A 27,174-nucleotide genomic window follows, 5' to 3' on the forward strand; every position below is an offset into this window, starting at 1 on the left:
GAAAGCAGTGCATTATTCTGCATGTGCGGAATGAGCCTTTGATTGTCTATAGCAGGGGTAGGGAACCTGCGGCTCTCCAGATGTTCAGGAACTACAATTCCCATCAGCCCCTACTAGCATGGCCAATTGGCCATGCTGACAGAGGCTGATGGGAATTGTAGTTCCTGAACATCTGGAGCCGCAGGTTCCCTACCCCTGGTCTATAGTCATTCTGTGTCTGTGTGGAGCTGATTAGTCACTGTCTTGACTCTAGTGTTTTTCAAAACTGGCAAGTTTCACCCCCTTCTGTTCATTTTTTCATGGTTTCTTTCCTTTCTGCTGGAAATGGTCCATGTGCTTGTGGATTTAAATGGCTTCTTTGTGTAATCTGACGGTAGGGTTGTCAAGAGTGGTCCAAAAATTCTGTGGCTTTTCAAATAATATTATTCTGCCTGTGTCCGTGGTTGGTTTATTATGTGTTCTGCTATTGCTGATTTTTCTGGCTGAAATAGTCTGCAGTGCCTTTCATGTTCTTTGATTCGTGTCTGAGCGCTGCATTTGGTGGTTCCTATGTAGACTTGTCCATAGCTACATGATATGCGGTAGATAGAGGGTCCCTTTTATCCTTTGCTGAATGTAGCATTTGCTGAATTTCCTTAATGGGTCTGTAGATTGTTTGTAAGTTATGCTTCTTCATCAGTTTTCCCATGCCGTCAGTGGTTCCCTTTATGTATGGTAAGAACACTTTCCCTCTATATGGCTCTTTATCTTTGTTCATGTGGCTTGTTCTTGGTCTTACAGCTCTTCTGATGTCTGTAGTAGAGTAACCATTAAGAACATAAGAACAAGCCAGCTGGATCAGACCAGAGTCCAGCTCTCTGCTACTCGCAGTGGCCCACCAGGTGCCTTTGGGAGCTCACATGCAGGATGTGAAAGCAATGGGCTTCTGCGGCTGTTGCTCCTGAGCACCTGGACTGTTAAGGTCCATTGCTCCTGAGCACCTGGACTGTTAAGGTCCTGTTAAGAACCATTAGCCTGTAGAGCCCAATTTAGGTGGTTCAATTCATCTTGAAGGAGGTGGGGTTCACAGATTCTGTTTGTGCAATCTACCAAAGTTTTTATGGTGCTCCTTTTTTGTCCCGTAAAAAATAACCACTAAGTTATTTTTCCGATATATACTCAATGCACATCCCTAGTAATCAGCCCAACTACAGAAGTATTACAAACTAAATATTTGAATGTTTTTGAAATGTGTATATCTCTGAAATGAGCCTCAAGCTGGAACTCAACTCTTAACTGCCTGTGGCTTTCACTTACCTAAATTCACTAATCTTTGCTGGGTAAATCTTTCCACAAAGAAACCCCTAAACCTTCACTATGCCCTGAGCCTCAGATGAGACATGATTAGCCCACCACTTACTAGCCAGGACAGTCTTGCTGACATTAATAAACAAACATTAACATCTTTTACACCCACAGGCAAGGAAACATTCTCAGATTCATTTAACAAAATACCACTGAGTCCTCATGGATATGATAATCCACAGTTGCAGTAATTCTTTTCAAAATGAGATGCCAGACGTTTTTCCACAGCTCCACTATCAATGAAAAAATACCCTTCTGACCACAACTTTTCCAGCATCTAAGTGGTCCCTTCTGAAGAACATATTGTCCGTATGTTTTTGAAACTCACACAGGACCACAAAAATAGTTTGCCAAATAGTACAAGGGAAGCCTTCTTGGATATACAGAGCTAATTCTGCACTTCACTGGCCCTTTCTGCATAAATCTCCTAAAACGTTTGTAAAACATTTGTAATCACCACTACCTCTTTTTGTTCACACTCACTCCCTTGAAATGATTCCTGGCTGCCATTTTGTGATCCCCCCTCCCCCCAGATTTCTACTATTTATGCCTATTTTACTAATTGGTTTGGCTTTGTGGTTGATTTTTGCCTTTGTTCCCCTCTTTGGTTGATCACCCAGTTGGTCACACACATCTATATATATATAAATCTATCAGTATGTTTTTCTGCTGACAGGTAATCTCCCAAACTTCTGGATCGATTGCTTTGAAATTTTCACACAATGTCGCATTCACATGCGGCCAGGTTTCCATACTATTTCCACACCTCCTGTTGTGTACATGTCACAACTGTGCCAGTTATTGTGTACATGCCACACCTGTGACAGTTGGAACCACAGTTCTGTTCCGCAACAGTGCCATCTGCTGGCCATCAAAACAACACCCTCTGATACAAGGGAAACAACCATGCCTTCCTTGAAAACCGCTGCCATCTGGAGTGAAAAAGATGGGGCCCGCCATCTGGACATGGCCCACCCACCCTAGCGGAGGAAGGGAAAGGTGAGGGAGGGTCCGGGGGTTTGCTGGACCAAACGCTCTGAAATTTGAACACAACGTAGCTCATGGAGGGGGCCCTTGCCCCTCCCCTCCCTTGCAAGCATTGTGCAATGACACATGCTTCAACCGTTCGCTTCCCCTTTTCTTTCTTTTCCACTTCACCAGACTGAGCCACAGCAATGCGTGGCCGGGCCCACTAGTTAGAACTGAAACTGGGCATTGATGGGTATTTTTAATTGTTAATTGTTGTGATTTTAAATTGTATATGTATTATTTGATATACATACATTTTAAGCTCCATTAATCAGGAAAGGGCAGGATAAAAATCTAATCAATAATAATACAATGTTAATCCTGTCATAAATGAGACCATGAGGCCCACTTCACCCTAGAAAAATATATCTGTGATGTGGCATCTGCAGCCATAAAACCAGTCCCCATGGTCACCCAGGAAAGGAGGGAGTTTATGAAGATAAAGTATTGGAAATATAGCAGCATTTGGAAACAACCAGTCTGGAGATAGTACAGGGGCCAGACTTATATATGTTAAAATCCTAGGTGTTAAACAGCAAGATGCACTGATGTGAGACTCAAGGTGGTTGGCCAGGGTTTTGTTGCTACTTGCTTGGGGAGTGGGGGGTGGGGGCAACAGAAAAGCCAATCCTTGGGAACAACTGGCCTGCCACCTCCAGAACAGAGAGAATTAGTCTGCTGTTTGTGTGCATTAACAGCTGGAACTTTTCATTAATATGCCTACAGCTGTCAGCTCTTAGGGTGGATGCTCTGTTCTGATGTTAGATTAGGAAGCTTTCTTTGTTGTTCTGTTTATTTTCTAGAGACTGTACCCCAACTTTGTACCTTGCATAATTATTCTTAAGGTGTGTATGTTGATCTACTAGTAGAGAGTAAAGCTCTAGTCTGTTTAAGAAACAAAAAAGGCATTAGTTTTCCTATCCACAGTCAGACCACTCTTTGCATTACCTATTTCTCCTGGTTTGATGTTCCTAGATAGCCAACAGGCATTTGAGGAAAGCAAACAAAGGGGGCTTGCCAACAGTACTCAGGGATTACTCTGATGCTGTGAAGAGGACATGGGTTTCCTTCCCAACACCCCCACCCTCACCAATTTATTTATTTATTCATTCATTCATTCATTATTGTTCAGACTTACTATACTGCCCACCCTCGAAGGGCTCTGAGCAGTATACAGAATAAAAATCCAGATAAAAACACCATAAAACCATAAAACCACAACCAGCACATATTCATGCCTTGGAACTGACTTGGTTCTATTGTCTGCTTGCTGACCATTGCAGGGGTAGGGGTGAACGCCAAAGGGCCAGGAAGGATTATTATAAACCCAACCAAATGAGTCAATACGTTCAATATAGCAATAAAGCAATTACATATAATTTATGAAGTCATTCTATTTTTAAAAATGACCAGTGCTATATGTGTATGTAAAGGAAGTAGCAAACGTTCTTGCTGATTGCTCAGTGAAACCGCCAAGCAATGACTTGCACATCTGAGGAGTAAACATGACAGGCAGAGCTTCCCTTGCGTCTCCCTATCACTTCAAATTCAATACTTCCAAAGGCTGGCAGTTCGCACAGCATTCTACTGGAGTACCCACTGAAGAGAATGACAGAAGCCCATGTTGTCTATGCATTCATACAGACAACAGCTAGTCTAGAAGTAATGGAAAATAAAACACACTACAATCTGTGCAATTCTAGGCCACCAGAAAGGAGTTAATCTGTAGTTCAAGCCTTTTCAACCTCTGTGCAAGAATGAGGCCTCTGAGACCACCATAGCCAAGTCAAAACGAAGCACAGTTTAAAAGAAAGAGACCAAGGTATGTGCAAGCTACCAGAGCCTGAAGTTGATCTCTTTCCCCTTTCCTTTTTTACAGCTTAATGCTTCTGTAAGAAGACACTCCTAATGTATTAAAGATGACTTCCCAGTGAGTCTCACTGCTGTGAAATTCTATTTACTCTGCATTTATTTTTCTATTACCAACAACATCGGGAGCAGGCTTCTGAAATGGCTCCTCAGAATCAGTGAATCAATTTTATAGGAGAAACCCTTTAGTTTGGAATATATCGTGTTGACACAGGCATGAATCTTCAGCTAGAACATAATGAAATGCTTTCCATATTTGCATTCTAATTGTTTTACTGTTTCCTTGAGTGCTGCATGATACAGCCCTGACTAATGACCGTGCTCTTTATCATGTTTTGAACCTGGATTAGGGAAACTAAGCCAGATTGTATGTGAAATATAAATGACTGTAGCAGGCCTGGCATAGTCCACAACGGGGAGGTACTGCAGTCCAGGCTTGCCCGAAATCGCAGCTTGTAACCAAAATGTTTTGCTTCTGTCTTCTTCTAAGAGTTGATTAGTTGAGACTAATTCATTGGCCATGAAAAGGCACTCTACATATGCTGAAATGCACTTTATTTGATTATCGTTTCAGGATGATCGCAAATGAAATAAGCAAGTAATTCAATGCCAAAACAAAATAGTTAGCTTCTAGCTGAATTTGCTTTAAAGTAGCACTAGAATCTTGCACTGATGCTACCTTTGGAACCTGATCATAGCTACTTCCTTTTGCTATAAAAAGGCAGTATCATAATGTCTTTCTGTAATTCTATGGTGTTGTTATATTTGGAATACTGTACACAGTTGTTATCATCCCAACTCAAGAAGGACATAGCAGAGCTGGAAAGGGGCAACTAAAAATGATGAAGGGGTTAGAGGGCCAGACTTACACAAGCAGGCTAAAGTTTGGGACTTTTAAATTTAGAAGATGATATAACAAAGGGAAAGCACAACAAAGGTGTAGACAATTATGCACACAATGTAGAGAACTTTTTCTTCATCCCCCATAATATTAGAATTTAGAAATACTAGAAATTAGACAAGATTTCATCCCCAGGTTTGTTCTGGAGTTGCACTGCCATGGAGGAATGCCTATCAACACAGCAGATGTTAGCAGAGAGCAGCATGACCCTGAATAATATTTTATTTGTTTATTTAGTAGGTTTCTATCCTGCCCTTCAAATACATCCTAGGGTGGGTTACACAATCTAAATATACATCCAATATTACAATAAATGCAGTATTGCAATAAAAAGATAATATACCAAATGTTTAAAAACTTTTTAAAAAAATGCCTAAAAACAATTACCAAGCACCCAAAAAAAACACACCCTCCCTAGCCCCCCTCCAGGTGCAGGTGGAGGGCAAGTTCCAAGAAAGCCAATGGTCTGAGGGTAGATGGCATCAATCAGTCAAATGTCTGGGCAAAAATGAAGGTCTTAACCAGGTGCCTAAAGGGATATAATGTCAGCGCCTGTCAGACCTCCAATGGGAGGGAGCTATTGCAGACAAAGCCCTCCACGCAGCCCCCACCCCCTCACCTCAGAGGAGAAGGGAACCATCAGCAGTGCACACACACACCCGCAACCTCCACACCTGCACTGGTCTATATGGCAGAAGGCACTCCCGCAAATAGTCTGGTCCCAGGCCATTTAAGCTTGAAGACAATAACCGTGGATGGCTTTGGCCTCCATGTAGTCCAGTGGTTCTCAACCTTCCTAATGCCGCAACCCTTTAATACAGTTCCTCATGTTGTGGTGACCCCTAACCATAAAATTGGTATATATAAAATATAAAAAGACCATTTTCAGATGGTCTTAGGCAACCCTGTGAAAGGGTCATTCGACCCGACCCCTGGGTTGAGAACCCAACCCTCAGGTTGAGAACCACTGATGTAGTCCTTCTGGAGGCTGGAGGCTGGCTGCTGCAGAAAACTGATTCCCCAAAGATACCCATGGACACTATGGTGCCCACCAACACCCTTTCTGGTGCCCCCAAGTGTTTTTAGAAAGTGGATGGGGCATTTCGTTCTAATTGGCCACTTGAGAGCTTGTTAACTATGCCATTTTTTAAGTTGCTTTGGCAGCAGTTGCTCCCACTGCCCAAGCATTTTCACTACATGACTACAGGTAAGCTGTGTGTATATAAGAAAATGCTTTTAAACAATATCTTCATTTTAAAAGGTATCCTGTTAAACAGAACTTCTGTCTGAAATGCTAAAGAGTTACCATAATAGTTATTCATTTATTTAGTCTCTTAGAAAAACCCACACGTCTGGCAAAGATCGGATTGTTTCCAATGGAAGAAAAATGGGCCCCATAAAGTTAGACCCCAACCCAATCTTTACTCTGCTGCAAATTTGGTGCCTCTACCTTAAAAACCGCCCTGCAAATATTCACCATAGGGTGCAACAGAACAGTGACCTTTACATTTTAAAAAGCTGCTGAACCCACCACCCAGTACAAATCAGGTGGTGGGAAGTTCTGCAGCTCTCTAAAAATGTAAAGGAGCCCTTTGGCTAAACTGAAAAAAACCCCAAACTTTTTCAGCTTTTCCAAATTATGATTTTTCAGCTCCATCAAATAGGTGCCTTTTTTGGCCCAAAAAAAGCCAATTAAAACCCCATACAAGTTTTTTTTCAGCTCAGCATATCTGAATGCACACCTTACAGAGTACACCATATCATGGATTACCATTGCCCATAGGTAAGGGAAGATCAGAGAATTTACAGGTTAAATAGTTCACCTGCCTTAGCAAGAGCAAAATATGATCATATAATTCTAGGCAACTTTAGTTATATAAAGTAGTGTGCACGCATGCTCCTGAAGCAAATACCAGTGTAACAATAAATCGGAATGACAACCGCCACCAATATTATGACACAAATCAATACTAATTGTTAGCCTAACTGCAAATGCCAGTACTAAGATAAAATTATTTTTGTTCAATTAATACATCTGGTACTAATTTGTTTGCTTCCCTGTCATTAAAACTAAATTAAATTGTCTTTGATACATTTGGTAATAAATCAAAGCCTAACATGGTACCAATTCTAGACAGAAGCAATCCACAGAAGACTGGTACTGTTGAAATGATAATCCATTTTAGGAAAGCAAACTGACAGGAAGAGTAAATGTTGATGTATTCTCCTCGTTACCATACAAGAACTAAATGGGCAAATGCAGAGAACTCATACTGAGAGTTTGCCTTCCCAGCAGCAATAAAGCACAAGAACCACCTGTGGCTGGAAAAGATACCTCTTGATTTAACAGCACTGTTTCTAGCTCCAGCATCGCACAAAAACAGCGGTTAGTGCTTAAGTACAAATACTACAACAGTAAACCTGAAAGGCATTATTTTAGTCAAGTCAAGCTTATAAAATGAAATGGAATTCAGTTACTGAACAGTAGGAGTGAAATTCATGCCACAGAGAGAAACACATCTTACCGCGACATGACAACCACAGATTTGGGTGAAACGTTAGGAGCCAAAACCACCAGACCATGGCAGCCCGGAAAACCCGCAACAGCCAGTAGAAATCAAAGTGTTTAGTTAAGCTAGAAAAGCTGTGCCTAAAGCAACCATTTCATAGTATTCTATCAATTTAATCCTATGTAGCATTATTCCATTGTAAGCCTACTGATTTCAATGGGTCTAAATTGTCATAACGCTACTCAGGGTTCCATTTTACAAATGCCACAATGATCAAGTAAAATGTTTTGTTTGCTACTCCTGTCTGCATTGTTTATAAACTTTGTAGCAGCAAATGTTGTAGAAAGTGTTTTCAAAGACTTGTAAAGATAAGAATTCCATCAGTCAGGTACAGCAAGCACATATAAAGGAAAAATGAGGCTCCTGTTACCTTTAATCCTGGCACAAAAGAGGGAACCTTCCCCAAACTTGGCCACTGATTCATTCAGCTATGTCCCACATGACTTAGCCTGAACAGGATTGTGTGTGACAGGTTTTCCTGCTTCTGTTTCCCATGATTGGATCAAGGCAAGCGCAATAGTGATTATTTATTATTCCATTGAGGAAGGCTTCAGCTGAAAAGGCAAACTTGTACCGTGGAGCACGGTTTGGATTTGGAACTGTGGATTTGGATAAGTGTTTCCATATAATCTGTTCTTGCCACAGAATGACTGCAAGAATCTCCATTCAAGAGAACACAGGCACAAGGATAATGCCCTAGAACAGGGATCTGCAACCTGCAGCTCTCCAGATGTTCATGGACTACAATTCCCATCAGCCCCTGCCAGCATGCCCAATTGGCCATGCTGGCAGGGGCTGATGGGAATTGTAGTTCATTAACATCTGGAGAGCCGCAGGTTGCAGACCCCTGCCCTAGAAACTCTACTGGACAAATAGAAGGACAGCAGCACTTAAACAGTGGATACTAATAGAAGCCACTTTGTTTTTTACACGTGTTCTGTCTTTGATTACTTCTACATGTCAGTTTGTGCTGCTATTTGCACTTCTTTTGCATTTCATGATATTATATTGCACTGTTTGCCCTTGTGTGTATGTTTCCGCCACCACGAATATAGTGATTGGTTTTAATGTTTCTTCTGTACACTGTACTCCCCTTGGTTTATTGCGGGTTATATACTTTACCCAGAAACACACAAAGGCCTGTGATGGAGGGGAAAATCTCTCTTACTCTGTGTGTGCAATCTGACACACATTTCAGACCCCATAAACCTGGATCTGCCCTAACCATACAATTCTGTAGCTAAACTTCAAGCAGAAGATGATCATGAATTAAGCTCCAGAAGTCTGAGGGCTGGGATCTTGACATGAGAAGGCTAGTCTCCAAAGTTAATTGAAGAAATATAAGCTAAGTGGAGGGAAACAACTTAGTCAGACTCAGAGCTCTCCAGCAGACAATTAAGTTAAAAAGCCGGGGAAAGTAGAATGGGGGCAATTTAAGCCATTAGCCAATTATCACTGTTTCATTCATCAACTGAAGTCTATTCAACACCTCTAGAAGATCAAGAGGTTTGCAATTATTGCTGCAGCATCTGATTGGAGAATACAGTAGGTTAACATTTCACATTCTTCACCTAATGTCTGGAAAATAATAATGCACAGGGAAAGAGGAATGATTCATAGATCTTTTGTGCTTTATTGGAAGCCTGAAATATGGCATTGATTATAACTCTTAACATTACTGAGGGGAAAGGAAGCATTGGGTGAATATAAGGCATTAATATTGCAGCGAGGTCAATATTCTTAATCTGAGACATGGTGGAATACAATGCTCATATACTAAACAGATATCAAACATCATGTATTGATGAGAATATAATGACCACACCAACTTCCTAGAATTTCCCGGGCTGGTTCTAGAAAGCCAGGAGTGGTAACGGACCCAGCATCTCAACTGTTCTGTGATTCTTTGTGCATACTAGCATCCATGGTTGCTAACTGCCTGGAGGGGGGGAAATGCCCCATCTCTTTAATTGATGAGAGGCAGGATGCTGTTACTAAGTGGTGTTATTTACTTCCGTGCCATGAAAACTTCAGCTCCCAGTTTCACCACTTTTGGTTTTTTGCCATCAATTCACAGCTGACTTCTGGCATGGGATTTTCAAGGCAACAGATGTTCAGAGGTGGTACTTTATGCCTCCATTAAGTGGACAAAGTATTTCTTCCAGGCCTGTAGAAGACCCTTGGAATACCCAAGAAGCTAAGCAGAAGCATGAGAGAATTTGCTTGTCCCTTCTTCTCTGAATGATTTGCCAGAGCATCCCATGCATCCCATAATAATTCCACAGAAATAGCCACATACATCTGGGGCAGTGAAACCAAACAGAAGCTTTGAAGGCTAACAAGATTTATTTTGTAATAAGCTTTCAGGGACTCAAGCCCACTTCATCAGGTGCCTGTAGCATAGCCTGCTTAATGAGGATTAGCTGTATACATTTCATGAAATAGGCTGTAGTCCACAAAAAAGCTGATGCTAATATTTTAAATATGTGTTAGTCTTTTAGGCGGCAAAAAACTCCAGCCCTATGTGCACACCCTACCTACCCCACAACTGTTTTCTTCATGGGGAGTTCTCCCCACAGCTCAGCCGCCACTTCCCCCTTCCCTGGGCACAGCAGCCAGCTCTACTCCTCTTTCTTCTCCAGCTGCCCCTCTGGCCTCCACCTCTTCCATGTCCATCAAAGCCTCTCTAAGTGGTCCCCAAGTTGCCCCATAAGGGTCTAAGGTACATTACACCTAGATGACCAAAGCAGAAATACTGCAAGCACATTGATCCCACTGCAACCCCTACCATTTCTGATTTTAAAAGGACTGCTATACCCTGTCTCACCAACAGAAAAAAACCAGAATTGTAACTTCATTCGTCACATGCTGGACCGCCTTTGTTTTAGAATGCTCCGTTTGGGTCCTAGTAGGATCCAAATGGACCATTCTAAAACAAAGACGATCCATCATGTGGTGAACGAAGTTATGATTTTATTTATTTTATTTTATTATTTATGTATTGGATTTGTTAATCAGAATTACATTACATAAAAACCTGTTTCAACATATAAGACCCGTAATTTAAAAGATGAAAACAGTACCCAAAATAATAAGATAAAGCCACCTAATCCATAAAATAGCATTTGATAAAACCAACTACACTAGAATCTATAAAAACCAAGCGGGAGAAGTAAAACTCATCTATAGGCTAAGAAGTCATACAGCCCCCAAGGAAGACTGGTGGTCAAAGATCAGCCTCAACAAAATGCCTGGCGGAACAGCTTCGGTTTCCAGGCCCTGCTGAATTTTTTTTTCTTCTGTTGAGACAGAGTATACTACCAGATGCCGCCTCTTTGACAAGAACCATGTGATTATGTTTCTTCAGAAGGAAAAGCCAAAGAGATTCATATGCTATCAGTATTTTTTAAGTTAATTGACTATTTGATTAATCCAGCTGATTACATTTTGATTACATTTTCATACTGCAAGGACAAATAGTGTGTGTGTGTGTTTTAATCACACTTGTATTCCATCCTTACTTCAAGGAGTTCAAAACAGCTTATCTCATTCTATGCTAATAACAACCCTGTTCAAGATGTGAGGACAAGAGACTATAAAGGTGTAACAGAGCAGGGACACAACTGGTCGGCTGACGACCCTAGTCTGAATACCAGTTACTGGTTGGGATGGGAGCAGCAGAGGGCAGCTTTTGCTTTTGATCATAGTTTTTGGATTTCCTGGACGCTTCTGGTTTGCCACTGTGTGAAACAGAATGCTGGGAATAGATGAGCCTGGACAGCCCAATCCAGATGCTGAGGGAGCAGCATGTAAGGGTCATCCTCACCAGCACAGGGAGAAAATGCTCCAGCATTCAACCTCCCCATAGCTCCATTGCAGGTAAACCCTGAGGTTCGTCCTGCAGTAGAACTGGGCTAGCATTTGGAATGGATGCCAGCATGGGTGGGGCAGACTGGGGCTTTCCAGGAGGTGGAGTCGGTTAGTCGGCTTCCACCCTGGGTTTGCACCCAGATGTGCCACCCTTTTGGGGGCATAAATCCACTGGGCCCCATGGAGGGCTTCCAACAGCAGGGAAAGGTTTTGCTTTTTCCCCCCCCCCCCCCCCCATGCCTTCAGAAAGCCCAGTGTGGTGATGTGGTACTGCAGAAGATCTGGATTGCACTGTTAGTCTGACGCAGAAGGGCTCTTCACATACATTATCTTGTTATAAGAATTGCAGCAACTCTATAAGATACTTCCATATTATGACCTTCATATTTCATATTCATTTGCCAGGTAGTTTGCCATTATGATGGATTCAAATTGATTACTTCCAGATTAGTCTGTTAGCAGCTATGGTAACTAGTACATAATATGATTCAGATTCTGTTTTTTGAAGCAGGCAAATTAGAATGACATTTAAGTATCAGAAGTGCTAAGTTGAGGCTCTATCTGGAACATAGCCTAATTTTGAGTTCACTACATATTCCAAGGAACTTTGGGTAAAATAAAGTTATTCTCTGTTGCATATTCTTGCAAGGCTGTGGATGGTTTTGGAACTTAACACTATATCGCTTTGCAGTAGCTTAGCCGCTACCAACAAGTGAGCTTCGTGGATGAGCAAACCTTTGATCTTTGACCGGCCCTGTTTAAAGCCAAGACTGCAACTATATGCCACATTGACTTTAGAGCATATATATAATTCCTTGCCTTTCATAAAAAGAGCAAGTTGGCTCACGAAGTGAAGCACAGAAGGACAAAGCAGTGAAACTGCAAAGCAGAAATTGGCCAAGTGTACAAGGATGCCTGTTTTCACCAGCAGGTTATGTCAGCAATTTTCACTAATATTTTGTGTTATTTTATTGAATCTGCAGTACGTGTACACACTACCGTATGCTTGTCATGAGAATGATTTATATTGTTTTGCTTTGCAAGTGGAGCAACATATAGTCCTAAAAGTCTGGATAAGAAAAATATTGCTCACCGAGTCTTCCATGATTTAGTACAGAGGGTTCATGTGGGGTGAAGTTTTGTCAAGTCCCACTTCAGATCCCATTTAACCCCAAGATGCTGTAACCCATTAACCACCCACACACACACCCTTTGCCCCCTTTGTTTGATAGCTCCCCACCAAAGGAGGAGGCCAGTAGGAAGCAAGGAAAACTTCCTTCCCTACATCTGACCCATCTCTGCTCCTAACTTTGCCAAGGGAAAGGATGAGAAGTATTACAGTCATCTTATGTAAGTCTAAGTTACAGGGAAGGTGTAACAAGCTTTAGGTTTACAGGCATTTGGGATTCTAGCCTTGTTGAATGAGTCCCACATATAAAGTCCTGCCATGAGACAATTTATTACATACTCCTTTTGTGAAATGCAATCATGAAATTATTCCTAGAATTCCATTGTCATATCTCAGAGCTAAACTACTGGTAACACTGGAATTCTGTGACAGGCACTCTAGACATATAAAACGACTCTTAAAAACAGATATAGAGAGCAGTGGGGTTAACGTTTTTCCTCTGTGTGGGTTCTCTGATGAAAAATGGCCCCAGACGCTAGGAAATGCACAATATAGAGTAATATCTATTCCCCTATTAAGCCTTAAAACTGCCAGGGGAGGGTGGAATTTCTGAGTGTATCATGTAAGCTGCTATTTTTATAGATAGGTGACATATAAAATTGAAGAAATTGCATTATTGGGGAAATAGTGCCAGAGAAAATAGTTAAAATCCCCTTCCCTAGCTTTGCAGCTTGAATTCCAATCAGGTTTTCCACAACTGCTTTATATTACACATCTGTAGTTCTAATCACACAGCTCCATCATCACATGGAATCTGCCCTCACAGTGGATACTCATTCCATTTAAATACGCAAGTACAGCCCTTTCAAAGGAGTTCAGAGTTAAATAATCTGTTTCCATCATTTTGTACTTGTGTGTTTCACAGTAATGGAAACAAAATATCTACTTTGATGTCACTCTGAACAAAATAAAATGATAGCTCACCAGGCACACTAAATGTTTGCCAAAATGAATAATTCTAAGTTCTGGAATGGCACATATCAACAATATTTATCAAAAGGAATGAAAACTCAACACTGATTTGCAAATTTGAGAAGTCCTCTAAGCATAGTTCCATCTTCAAAACATTTGTCACTTAGCATGAAAACCTTTAGGAAATAAAAGTTTCTACCGGATTCTTCTTAACCATCGTTATGTGTTCACTTCAAAATAAATTAACCCAGATAACAATAAACTGACAGGGCTTTGCATAATAGAGGAAAAACCTGAACATTTAAATTCCAGTGACCAGATCTGAAGGCTTGCATGGTATCAAGGGCCATCTTTCAAAGAAGACAAAGAAATTTAGACACAAAAACTTCAGTGAATAGGTAGAGTAAAAAATGGAATAAGATTGTTTTCCACCCCGCCCCCCAAAACCCACCCCCATAAAAAAAATCTATACCTAAGTTCCTGTTGGGAAGCCCCACCCCCTTTCCCAGCTCTTCAGAGTTTGGGTGATCCCTGATCTGTTACACATTTGTGTATCATGTACTGTGAACGCCTTAATCCTTCCAGCTTCCTGGATGCAACTATCTGATCTCCCAATCAAGCGTTCTATTACAGTCAGCTTGATCTAGATTCATTCAGCCTTGCTGCCTAACAAGGTTAGAAAAATGCTGTAAAATTTGCCATGCATTCATGTGAATTTGCCACTGCCCTCTTAATGAAGGTAGGCAGGAGCCAACAATGTGAGAGATTGACTGTTGTAGGTTTTCCAAGCTGCGTGGCCATGGTCTGGCAGTTTTTGCTGCTAATGTTTCACCCACATCTATGGTTGGCATGCGGGTAAACCACTGGGAAAAAAACTACCAGACCACAGCCATGCAGCCTAGAAAACCCACAACAGCCAGTTGATTCCAGCTGTCAAAGCCTTCAATGATACAATGGAAGAGACCTTTGGGAGATGGCCAGATCCATGGAAAGTTATATGAGGGGTTTTTCTAAGTACAGTTCAATCTGAGTTGAAAGACAAAAGAAGAGAATTAAAATATTTGATTTCCTTTCACATTTATGTTTGCTGACATTTCACAGGGCAGTGTACATAGAAAGGATAATCTCTCACCAAGACTCCTGAATCCTGAAACGATCAGTGAATTTAGCAATGCAATCCAATGGGAGAAGGAGCAGTTGGTCTTTCCTCATCTCTAGCCATGTTCTGCCCCCAAGGGGCAGCTCTTATCAGTACAGTACTTTCATCATTATTGCTTTGACTGCATTTTCAGCATGGAAGCTTCATCACAAGAAGCCAGGTATCACAGTATATTGGATATAGACAGACCAAGCTACTGGTGAGAAATGACACGTTTGGAGCCCTCCCGCTTCCTCTTTTTAAAAACTCCCTGTGCTTGAAAAGTTTCCATGCCAGGGAAGAAACTAAGCTGGAAACCTTCTGGACACAATAGATTTCTATGTGCAAACAGGTTTTCTTTAAAGAGGCGGTGGCACACAGACATATATGAATCCTACAGCTACATTCCGAACCGGTAGAACAGCTGCACCATTTCACAATATTGTACACCTAATGTCTAAGACAATGCTCTCTGGAAATGCCAAAAAGTGACAACTCAAATGTGACTACTAAGATAATGACAGGCCTCTGCCAGAAAGAATATTTATCAACTGTGGTTTACCTACTGCACAGGGGTGGTCAACAAATGTAGGTGCCCTAGGTCCCAAGCTGGATGGGGCCCAGACCAGTGGTGGGATTCAAATAATCTAACAGCTGGTTGTTTACAAGCACCATTTTAACAACCGTTTCTGCCAAAGTGGTATGAACCTGCTGAATCCCACCATTGGCCCAGACCATCCAAGGGCAAGGGAAGAAGAAGAGCAGGTTTTTGTCATCAGGTGGTAGCTGGAGATCTACTGGATTTACACCAGAGATGAGTTCTCCTAGAGAAAATGGGGAGTGGACTCTATGGCATTACAACTCCCTGAAATCACTCCTTCCCCAAACCCCACTCTTCTTCGGCCTCCACCCCAAAATCTCCAGCTATTTCCCAACTCAGAGCTTGGCAACCTAGGGCTATCCCATAAACAATACTGGTGGGAAGGTGACAGTGGGTGTTAGTGATTTGGGGACCCCAAACATCACTAAGGTCACCACTGTGCATGTCTCAATTCAAAATACTTCAAAGTTCTACAGCATTTAAATCCAATGTATCTGAAGATCAGTCAGTGGTGCCTTGTTGCAAGAGCATGAAAAAAAGAACAGGGCACTTAAGAATATGGCTTTTGCAGCTATTGCCCCTAGGTTGTGGAATGCCCTAGCTCCGGAAGTTTGATCCCTCCTCATCACAGGTGGCCTTCTGGCATAATTTCAAAGTCTGTATGCTTCAGAGGACCTTTGTTGATTTATACTGTTATTTTTAGATGACTGTTATGGTATTATATTCTGTCTTCTGCTACTTTAAAGTAGATGTTCTTATATCACTGCTGCGTTTTTTGGTTTTATGTATTTGTGCTCTTTTTAGTACTATGGTTTAAAATATTTTATTGATCCTATCATGTTGCAGGATGCATTGTTGTTTTATATTGAGTACCCAGGGGAGTATAAAGGTGGGGCACAAATTATTTTAAATAAACCAGTTGCACCTGCTCCTATTACTAAGAGGAAAGGGGGAAACTGAATATTTTGGTAATTTATTTTCATTTTCATGCCTCTTTCTACAGGCTCTCTGCACTGAGACCACAGTTCATTTCCTATTTATCTTCATGAAATTCTAAGTTAACGCAGCAAGAATATGAAATGAGTTAAACACAAGAGTAACTTTATAGATTTACCGAGAGCTGATGTCATAGCATAACTCACTTTGTATTTTGCATTTGAGAAAAAACAGGGTCAGGAACAAATCATAAGGAAATGCAGAAAGGGTTTTATGAGTTTATAAATCTTTGGCTGCAGGGAAGTGAGGTCTGAATCTTTAAGTACCATAAATTCACGGCAGGAAGGAATCATTTTTAGCCACACCTTGTTTGGAAAATGAACAAAAACACACATTGGCTCAAGCTAATACTATAATGGCAAAAGCTAAAATATTTTATTACCTTTGCTCTACTTAAGGTTCACAGACATTATAAATATATACAAACCACAAAATATAAGATAATCCATATACTTGTAACAGCAAAATACTAGCAAGGAATACTAGCAAAATACAGCAAAATACTAGCAAGCTGTCCATAGCTGGTAGGCATGATTGTGGTGTAGTGGTTAAGAATAGTGGACTCTAATCTAGAGAACCGGGTTTGATTCCCCACTCCTCCACATGAGTGACAAACTCTTATCTGGTGAACTGGATTTGATTCCCTTCTCCTACACATGAAGCCTGCTGAGTGGCCTTGGGCTAGTCACAGTTCTCTCAGAACTCTGCCAGCCCCACTTATCTCACAAGATATCTGTTATTAGGAAGGGAAATGAGTTTGTAAGCCACCTTAAGTCTCCTTATAGGAGAGAAAGGTGGGGCATAAATCCAAACTCTTCTTCTATTTTCTAACATTCATACCTATATTTGTTTATTTATCTATTTACATTTATACCCCACCTATATACAGGATCTCTAGGTGGATACAGCAATAAAAAAATCCCCTTAAATAAATCTATTGGTTAAAAACCCAACCCTAGCCCTCAGCCCCACCCACACTAACATACAGCAACATCATGAGACTGAGTGTAGTGTAGAGTTAAGGTGTTGGTTTTGGGCCTGGGAAACCCAGGTTCAAATCCCCAGTCGGGCCACAATAGCTTACTGGGTGACCCTGAGTCAGTCATACAATCTCAGTCCTGACCCAGACTAGTATTTAGATAAGAGACCTCTAAGGAATTCCAGGACTGTGACATAGAGACAGGCAATGGCAAACCACCTCTGAATATTTCTTGCCCTGAAACCCCTACATGGTTGCTGCCATAAGCTGTGACTTGACGGCACAAAAAAAATCACTCCATTTTTTTGCACTAACTTTTAGGGGTGCTTTCTTCAAATTTGTTTGTGGGAGTTGTTACAGCTGTTGTTCATTAAGTTCAGCTTCCACCCTGGAGCCTTTGGAAGTTAAGCCTTTGAGGAGGTGAGTTGATGGATCTTATCTCAAGTGTACATAGGAGTGAACCAATGCACGTGAACTACAAAACACCTCACAATGTTCAGCCTGCCATTTGTCACGTGGCAAATGTTAAGGTTGTTAGCATATAGTAAAGTGAATCTTTAACAAAAGAAATGCCTTGTTTTTGAATCAGGGAATGACAAGATGATGCAGAGCAAATATGACATATCCAGGCAGTAAGGGGCGGAGCGAGGGAAAACTGCGTCCGGGGATGTGCACGCCCTGTGCCCCTGCCACAGCGCCACATGCCCCCATCCCAGAACGCCCCCACCATCCCCCCACCATGCCCCCACCACATGCCTCCACCCAGGGCATCATGCCTCCCTGTCCCATGGGTGCTACACCACTGCAGGCAGTAAAGGGCTTCAGCCCTGACTTGGAGAGCCTCGGGATAGCCTGATCTTGTAAGAGGTCAGAAGCTAAGCGGGGTCAGCCCTTGTTGGTATTTGGATGAGCACTCTCCAAGGACTACCAGGGTCATGACATGGAGGCAGGCAATGGCAACCACTTCAGAACATCTCTTGCCTTGAAAACCCTACAGGTCATCATAAGTCAGCTGTGACTTGATGGCACACAAAAAAGAACCTTCCACAAGGTGCAATTAGGGGGATGGTTGGGGCAATGGTCCTTGGTATAAAGGTCAAGCATATCTCTCTTTTAACTTGTGAAATGTGGGATGATATGTCGTCGTTACCTCCTAATACTAATAATTTCCTTTCTGTCCAAAATAATCAATCAGTTGATTTTTTTTCTCTTCAAAACAAAATCCTGTTCCTAGAAAAATCTATATGCAGAGTCATGCATGAAACATGAACCGGTCCCTAAACGATTTAGTTAAATAATCTGAATACACATTTGGATTTAATGAACAAACTGCAATGAGTCTTCAGTCTACCATTCAATTTAGCTGTCCCCAGCAATACATTCAAGAAGCCAATAGTCACAAAGAAAATTCAAAGGCAGAAAGAATGTTTATTCCACATCAGGTTCAACCAACACTGGACAAACATGTAAGTTCAAGTAAAATTTGTTGGAGGGTCCTGTGCAAATAATTCCCAAACTACACACACTTATTAAGATTTAGCCCCCACGTATTATGTTCTAATGTTCTACCTATGGCATGGGGTTCATCTGATGATAATGTTGCATACTTTGGGAGTGGCAGTTGATTCAAGGTTAAGCACCTCTATGTTAGAAATGCCATGAGTTGTTCTAATTCTAATTCACTCAAGGTAGGGTTGCCACCTCCAGGTGAGGACTACAGATCTTCCAGAATTATAATTGACATCTAGATCATATGGATCAGTTCCTTCCAAGATGCCACCCCAAAGCTCCAGGTATTACGCAATTGGGAGCTGGCAACCCTAAGGCAACCTAAGATTACTTGCTTAGATCAAGAAATGGTATTGTCAGAACCACCAATACAGAAACTGGCCCTGCTTCAACAGTGATAGGAAGAGAGGCCTGACCTTAACTGACTGAGAGTTGCCATAAGTTGTATGCACAGACAAATTTGTACACTTGCAATACAGGAAGATTCCTGTACAAATGCACGTATACAAAACACACACTACTTAATACCAGGAAGAGCATTTTGCTAGAAGATAAGCAATGGACCTGAGATAGGAGACTGCTTTCTAAACAAATACCTACAGAAATTCCTAATATCACTTGTGTTTGCTCATGTCAATGAAGCCAAGAGCTCTGCATAAAGTTCTCATAGTCTCTACTCTGGCTTTGGCTCCAACAACCCCGTGGCAGAGAAACACAATCTACTAATCTCAGAAATCCTTCAGCATGACCTGCAAAGCAAGCACATTTTGAACTATTTGGCTCTGCGCCAAAGCAACTTCTCCTATTTGCATTTCTTCTGCACACATACAGACAAATGCCTTACCCACAACAAGGTCATTCAATATTGAGGCCATTAAATTAAGATTTCCTCTAAAATGAGGCCTCATTATGAGGCCTAATTAAAGGATGACAAAAACCCTCCTGAGCAAGTCCTTTTCCATTGCAAAGGTTTATGCATGATTAGGGCATTTGTAGGGAAAGTATTTTATTAAAGTTATTAAAAGCTTTTTAAATCTCTGTGTGAAAGGTCTCTTAGCTAGACACATTTCAACCAGAGAACGCCACATTGCTTTCATACAGCCTTCTAACTACATGCATCTTCTTTATCCGCAAAATTTACTTAATCTGTTGCCACGTTTAACAGTGGTGAGAAGCTTACATTCATTGGTGGGGTGGGGTGCAATACAATGCTTTTAAAACTGGTGAGGATTTTGCTTTTGATTTCAGTGAGGTAGAGATTACAGGATATACATGGCAACACAAGAGTGCCAACATGACTTTCTTAATGGTTCACTGGCAAGACTATGTATATATGACATTGTGAAACCTCCAAAACTGTGAAACATTGTGAAACCTCCAAAACAAGCAGATTTTTGTTGTTGCTTTTATTAAAGGCAGAATTTCAGCGATGACATTAAAGATTCAATGAAATAACAAGGAACTGACCTTGATCATCTGGAGGTCCATTGTAATAGTGGGATATCTCCAGGTGCCACTAAGAATCCACAATCCCATGATCAAAAGGCCTGGGTAATTCAGAGAGTCCATTGGGGGTGTAAAGAACTTTTTATTGTATTTGAAATTCTTGGCACTGGTTTTATGCCTAATAAAGGTTTTGGATTTGGATTTGGTTGGTAAAGAACTGGAATATTCCATATAATGGGGGGAAAGGGCACAATCTTCCCAGAGTTATTGGAGGGCCTAAAGCTGCAGGTAACTTACCTCAGAAGAACTCCAGCTTTTCTATAAAACTACACATTAATATTCTAGATATGAGAATTTCTTATACTGACTGCTGGAAGGGGTATTGTGTTTTTATTAATTGGCTGTTAGTTCCTATTTTGACTGTTGTTTTGAATAGCTGCAATTCATGTTACATGAAACTTCCCAGAGTGATTGGAAGGCCTGAAGCTGCAGGTAGCTTACCTGAGAGGGTTGCTAGCTTTTCTATAAAACTACATGTTAATATTCTAGGGCTACAAAAAACTCCTGAAAAGAAAGAACAGATGACGCACCAGCACTGAGCCAAGCTGCAAATCAATCCATGTTTAAGAGTCTAGCTAGACAGAAGTCTGAAAAGACTGAGACCCTAATCTTCTTGAACATGTGTCAATTATTGTAACAGGTAAATAACGGTTATGCCTATTTAAATTATCGTTCCATATAATAAAAAAGCAGAAGAAACTTGAAGTTTGTTTATTATTTTTATAAACCAAAATACTCTTCAATCCAAATATGTTCATAAGATAACTGGACTCCCAAATTTCATGCCCTATGCAGCCCTTTGTCTGGAGTTAGGTCAAAACTCCTTGGAATCAGCACTTGGCTGAGGACTTTTAGATTCTGGCTGCGAATTCATTTTCTCTCGGACTGTAATTCCCTGGTCCACCATCTGCTCTCTGACACCCATTCCAACCCCTGGTTTTCCATAATCGAAGAAAAAATGGCTTCTATTGGACTGTCAGTGGATTCACTTTGCCTTTTGTCCTATTCAGAAGCTTATAGAAAATTAAAAGGTCAACTATTGGATAGAGAGTTCTCTACCCTAATCACTGCAGCCAAGAAAACGTGCTCCTCCCTGTATTTTTCTCTCCCATTTGAACGGGGCCACTTGGCACACTACCTGTATTGCTTAATAAACCCTGCTCAAAGGAGAGCCATAATGCTCGCCAGGTTTAATGTTATGCCTTCTGCCTTGTTTCATGGCAGATTTAATAAGCAAGAAAAGGCTAAAAGATTGTGCCCGTGTAATGATGGCTCAGTTGAATCTCTGGCCCACCAATTACTACACTGTCTCAGATTCAAGGAAATCAGATCCAAGTATATGAATCTTACTCCTTTACATTGACCCGATCTCCCTGATTTAATTAGAGTACACTACTTGTTGGACAATCCTGATCCTTCTCTCTGTATGATAGTGGCAGACTTTCTCCTGGAAATTGCTAAATGCCAGTAGATTTCCTTCAACTTAACATTTTGTATTGTATATGCTTTTTAATCCGTTTTTTATTATTGTTGTACTGTTGTCTATGCCAATAAAGGTTTGCTGCTAATTATTTTCATAAATGTTAAGAATCATACTTAACTCACTTCCTCAGCTTTTGAATTGAAAAAATATTTCTTTGAAATCTCCCTTTGAATTAAATAGAAGTTACTCTAGGAAGCACTTCAGTCTTAAATCTCAGAATCACAGTCTTGCTTTCTGTTTTGCATTTGATGTTATCCATCACCCTGGTTACACAAAAGTGAGTGGCATGATCCTATGTCTTAAAAACCCTCTTCAACAAAAGAGAAAGATAATAAACAGAGCATTCCCATGATCTTCCTTCCCCAAATACCCATGAAAGGTTATGGCATGGTAACCACTCCATGGTACAGGAGAATACTGTAACCTTGCACTTGGAACTTGTAGCAACATAATCATACCACAGTGAGTTCAGAGTTCTCGAGTTATCTAAAACGAGATGGTTGAGAAGAACTACCAGCTGCAATATAAGGAGAAACAATGCCTCAAATAATTGTCTTGGCTTCTATTATACATATTTAGAGCTGGGAATGCTAGCAGAAACCTGCTGTTCAGACAGACGTCATGAACATCGTCAGAGCAACACTATCTTTGTGTTCAGCTCTGAATTGCATAAAGTGACTATCACAACATATTTTCAAGAGGCAAGTTAAGATGCAGTGGGCTAGTGCTAAGAAAAGAATGGAGGCCTTAAACTCATGATCCTCTCATGCAAATATATTTCAGTTTAAAATAAATGTATTTTAATATGCGTGACATCCACCTACATAACTGGGGCTTGGTTGCCATGGTGCTGAAATAAACAGAAGACCAAATGTATTGAGCAAATTGTGCTCGCAAAACTGAATTTACTTTCAGATCTGCTAGTTTCCACTTCCTAGGTATGGATGCTTTTAGATGGTCAATAATCAAGCTATTTTAAATCCTATTTATTTCAATAGGGAAATGTCTTCTACCAAAATCAATAGAATGTAAGGCTTACCTTTGGCTGGAATTTAAAAGTACTGAATTTGGTAAGCTGATATTTAACAGAATTTCCTTAAAATGTATCATTTTGAATTAGACTTGCAAATAAGCTCCATAAATATGAGTCTTCCTGTAACAACAAACGGGTTGATTCAGCCAGCTTTTTCACTCATTCTCATTTACTACAGCCCCAGATGTCCATGGCTTTTGTCCATGAAGTTCTCATGATCTTGAGCATAGCCCTTTTAACAGTCAAAGGGGATCCCTCTCCATTGTTCACTAGTGCAAAAGCTACATGGATTCAGTAATCGGATTCTATAATATATTGTATGTATGTATGTATGTATGTATGTATGTATGTATGTATGTATGTATGTATGTATGTATGTATGTATTTATTTATTTATTTATTTATTTATTTATTTATTTATTTATTTATTTATTTATACCCTGCCCTAACCCCCAAAGGGCTCAGGGCAGCTTACAGTGGCATAAAGCCTAAAATCATATCCCCATTGAGACTCCCTCCTCTCCTCAAATTCCACCCCCAAACCCCAATAATATCTCAACCCTGAGTTGGTAACCCTAAGTCTCCTGCAGCGAGCAAGCAAAAGAAAATTCATTTTAAGGTGAGATCTTTGCCTCACCTCCTCCCTATCTTTGTGAATCAGTGGTACCATCATCTATCACAAATGGGCAGAACACAGGAGCCGGCGGATAGCAGTCAGAAGCCCAGTTAGGCTTATTTCTTTTCTCCACCCCTTCCAGATTACTGCAAACCTCCAGTTCATGATCCACCTTCTCTTTTCTTGAGACAAAGGCACACGCAAAATAATGCATTTTCAAACCACTTTCACAACTGTTTGCAAGTGGATTTTGCTATTCCGCACAGCTTCAAAGAGCACTGAAAGCAGTTTGAAAGTGCATTATTCTGCATGTGCGGAATGAGCCAAAGAGTGCTGCAGGCACTATTGCACATTCCTATTTCTGGCAGACAATCCAAGGCTATGCAAGGCCTGGACACAATCAGAGCAGCAGAAAGTCTCAAGTTGCTCTGACATGGTCTGACTCCACCAAATCCATGGAAATGAATGCATTGCTTTCCACAGATTGCAGAGGTCTACTGGAAAGATCTGAGAATAGACCCCAAATGTGTGAACAGAGCATTGCCTCACCTAGTCAGTCATTAATAATGTGAGCACATCTTTATTTCTGAAAAATAAAATCTCAGCATCATTTACAACTGAATGGGGAAAGATGCTTCATAACTAAGCCTTTGGGACATATAAAATGCATCTGGCAGTGATGCTTGCTGCCAAGTACAATGAACCACAAAGCAAAATACAGCTCAGGGTGAAAACATGCAACTTTTTCCTCTGAATATATCAAAGCAGTTAATAAATCGGTGCACAATGAGCAATGCTACATAACAGGAAACCTAATTTCCTTTTGCTCTAGGAAATCCTAGCCAAATATCTACATTTGCAGCATAGAATGTTTTGTTTTTATGACTTGAAATCAGGGTATACTCAGAAGTGGCAGCTTTGGGAATGTCTGGTCAATTCACATTCAGCAAACAAAGAATTTGTACAGTTACAAAATGTGAAATGCACAGATTATATTTTGTGTCAGTATAGTAAAAGCAGCATATCCTCCAAGATTTACCAGAGGAAATTAAGGGAGCAATACTAAGCACTGGGTGCAATAGTGCCTGCAGTACTCTTTGTCTCAAGAAGAGGGAAGAGAACATCCCTAAGCAGTTCTACTCAGAAGAAAGCCCATTTTGCTCTGTGGGGCTTGTTCAAGAGGATGCAGGAAAACAAAAACTGAAAGTGCCACAGAATGTCTTGAAACTTTCATGAATGGCTCATCCAGACAGCAACAATTTTCCCATGTTGCTTTCATATAAATGCAAATGTGTTCACAGAGGTGTTCACAAATGTGTTCGCATTGAAAGTGTACGTTGCCTTTGGGTTTGATTCTTAGTTGTGCACATGTTTCCCACTTCAGCAGTCTTCAGATCAGAGCATCCACGCAGTTTCTGAAAGCTCTCAAAGTGTGAGTTTTCCTCTCCGTTCACAGGGAAAGCGAAGGAGATCAGCATGCATTTATCTCTCTTGCCTTTTTTTGGTTCCTCCCCATCTTTCCCATTCACTCCACAACAGTTCCTCCCACTATTTGGACCACCATTTCATAAAGATTTTTTTCACACAGAAAGTCTATGGCTGGAGTGATTGACCAAGTGAAATTGACAAGAAATTGACATGGTCTAGCAAACTAACGCTAGACCACGGGTAGGGAACCTGCGGCTCTCCAGATGTTCAGGAACTACAATTCCCATCAGCCCCTACCAGCATGGCCAATTGGCCATGCTGACAGAGGCTGATGGGAATTGTAGTTCCTGAACATCTGGAGAGCCGCAGGTTCCCTACCCCTGTGCTAGACCAAAGACCAGGGGGGAGGGGGCAACCTCTCCAAATGGATTTTGCACAAAAACACCAAGAAAGTGGCAGGCAGGCAAAATGGTGGATCAGATCAGCTAATCAGATCAGATTGAGGAATCCCTGTGCAAACAACATGTGGGGGAGTAAAGAAACAAACTCAGTTCTCCAAATTAAAGTCCACCACTCTTAAGCACTATGCCACACCAACTTTCATTATTCAGAGTGAGCACTCATGCTGAACACAGCCTTCATTTTTATTGTTCATCTATTTCTCCTCACCATACTTTTCAATATCCTTGACGTTACATGATCTATGTCATTTGTTTACTTCCTCAAGCTTTTCGCATTATCCTACAAACCCCTAATACTTCCAATATCCTCCCTCTGACACCCTCTTCTCATTGAAGAATGTGTCCAAGGCCCAATTTCTCAATGTAATAGCGCTGTGGTGTCTCAATGGGTTATTCAGGATGTCAAGCTGTTCAAAATGTTCGAGTGGTATCGATGGCCCTTCAAATTAAATTATCTGCTTTGTCAACAGTTTCCAGATAAACTAAAGTTAGCTAACTCAAAGCTATCAGGAAAAGGAAACAGGCAACTCTTCCATCATGCCGGGAATGGACCAACTCCAGCTGAATGGCCCCTTCCCCCAGCTTCCAGCTACCGTCAATGCTGTCATCAGAGAGGAGAGGCAGCAGCCAAGCAATCCTTTTGGCCTGTTCAGATGTTCAGTTTTGGCACTCCAAACATGTGAAACAGAGGAATGTATGTCACCCATGATCTGTCCAATACAGGGCAATCACTATGTGGTGTGAATAGGGGCAACATATGTATTTCCTGTGCATCTCCCACTTTGGTGTGTTCGAATGCATTCTGTCAGGTATCTGAGGTCCATTGGCACATTTCCAATGATTAAAGGGTAAGGGTTTGGTGCCCTGCTCTTTGGCCCAGTCTTTGGCCCAGTCTTCAAACAGAAGCAGAACTTGCAAGTAAATAAATGTTATGCTAATCTGCTTGTTTTGCATTATGTATATAAGCTACAGAATGTAGGTTACACCTTAGGGTGCAATTCTATTGTTGTTGTTTTTTCATGTAGCCCCGTAAATGGCAATTCCTATGCAGCACAAGTACTTCCTATGCAGCACAAGTGGAGGGCATCATTCTGCTCATCTACTCAACATTTAATTGTTCTCTCAGGAGAACAACCATGTCAGAAAAGGCCTCTATTCACATCCATTGAAACAAACTGCAATATTCCTACATGATTCAAAGGGGGAAATAATGATCTGCTGCTCCATCCTCTTGTGTTCGTAATGTAAATATCCAGCGAATATGAGAGACATTACACAGCATCCTAACTCCGCATGAATCTCTGAGCAATCACTTCCAAAGCAGACTCCACAGTGCACCTGTCAAGCTGCTCTGGTTGACAGCCAATTCCTGCCTCCGACAGTCAGACAACAAGATCATCATTTCACCCTGCTTGAGCTCCATCGGCTGCCCTTATCTGCGACTACTGATCCCATCTCACCTTTCCTGCATCTGTCTAGATCAGGTGCCAGAAACGCAGCAGGAGCTGGCACTTTCCTTTTTTTCTATTACTTTTTATTAAGACTTTCTAAAAGGCAGACAAAAGCAATGACCGAGAACACACAGAAAAGGCTACGTTAGAAAAGGGAGGACTCCCAATTTCCCCCACACCAGATATAATCATAATTAACAAATTTACCACTTGCTCTTTCGTTACAGTTCAAGAGTTAATTCTTAATTGATATTACTAATAAAAATCTTCCACTGTTATATTTACTGAT

At 41.1% G+C, this 27,174-nt stretch overlaps 1 long non-coding RNA gene across 1 annotated transcript; it reads left to right on the top strand.

Moving 5' to 3' along the window:
* The first annotated feature begins 8,154 nt into the window (after positions 1-8,154).
* On the top strand, positions 8,155-24,705 carry LOC125443063. Its single transcript, XR_007246069.1, has 3 exons — positions 8,155-8,288; positions 22,513-22,514; positions 24,693-24,705. It is a non-coding gene; the product is annotated as an uncharacterized LOC125443063 (long non-coding RNA).
* Positions 24,706-27,174: the final 2,469 nt, after the last annotated feature.

This window comes from Sphaerodactylus townsendi, linkage group LG13, assembly GCF_021028975.2.
Source record: "Sphaerodactylus townsendi isolate TG3544 linkage group LG13, MPM_Stown_v2.3, whole genome shotgun sequence".
Taxonomy (NCBI): Eukaryota; Metazoa; Chordata; class Lepidosauria; order Squamata; family Sphaerodactylidae; genus Sphaerodactylus; species Sphaerodactylus townsendi.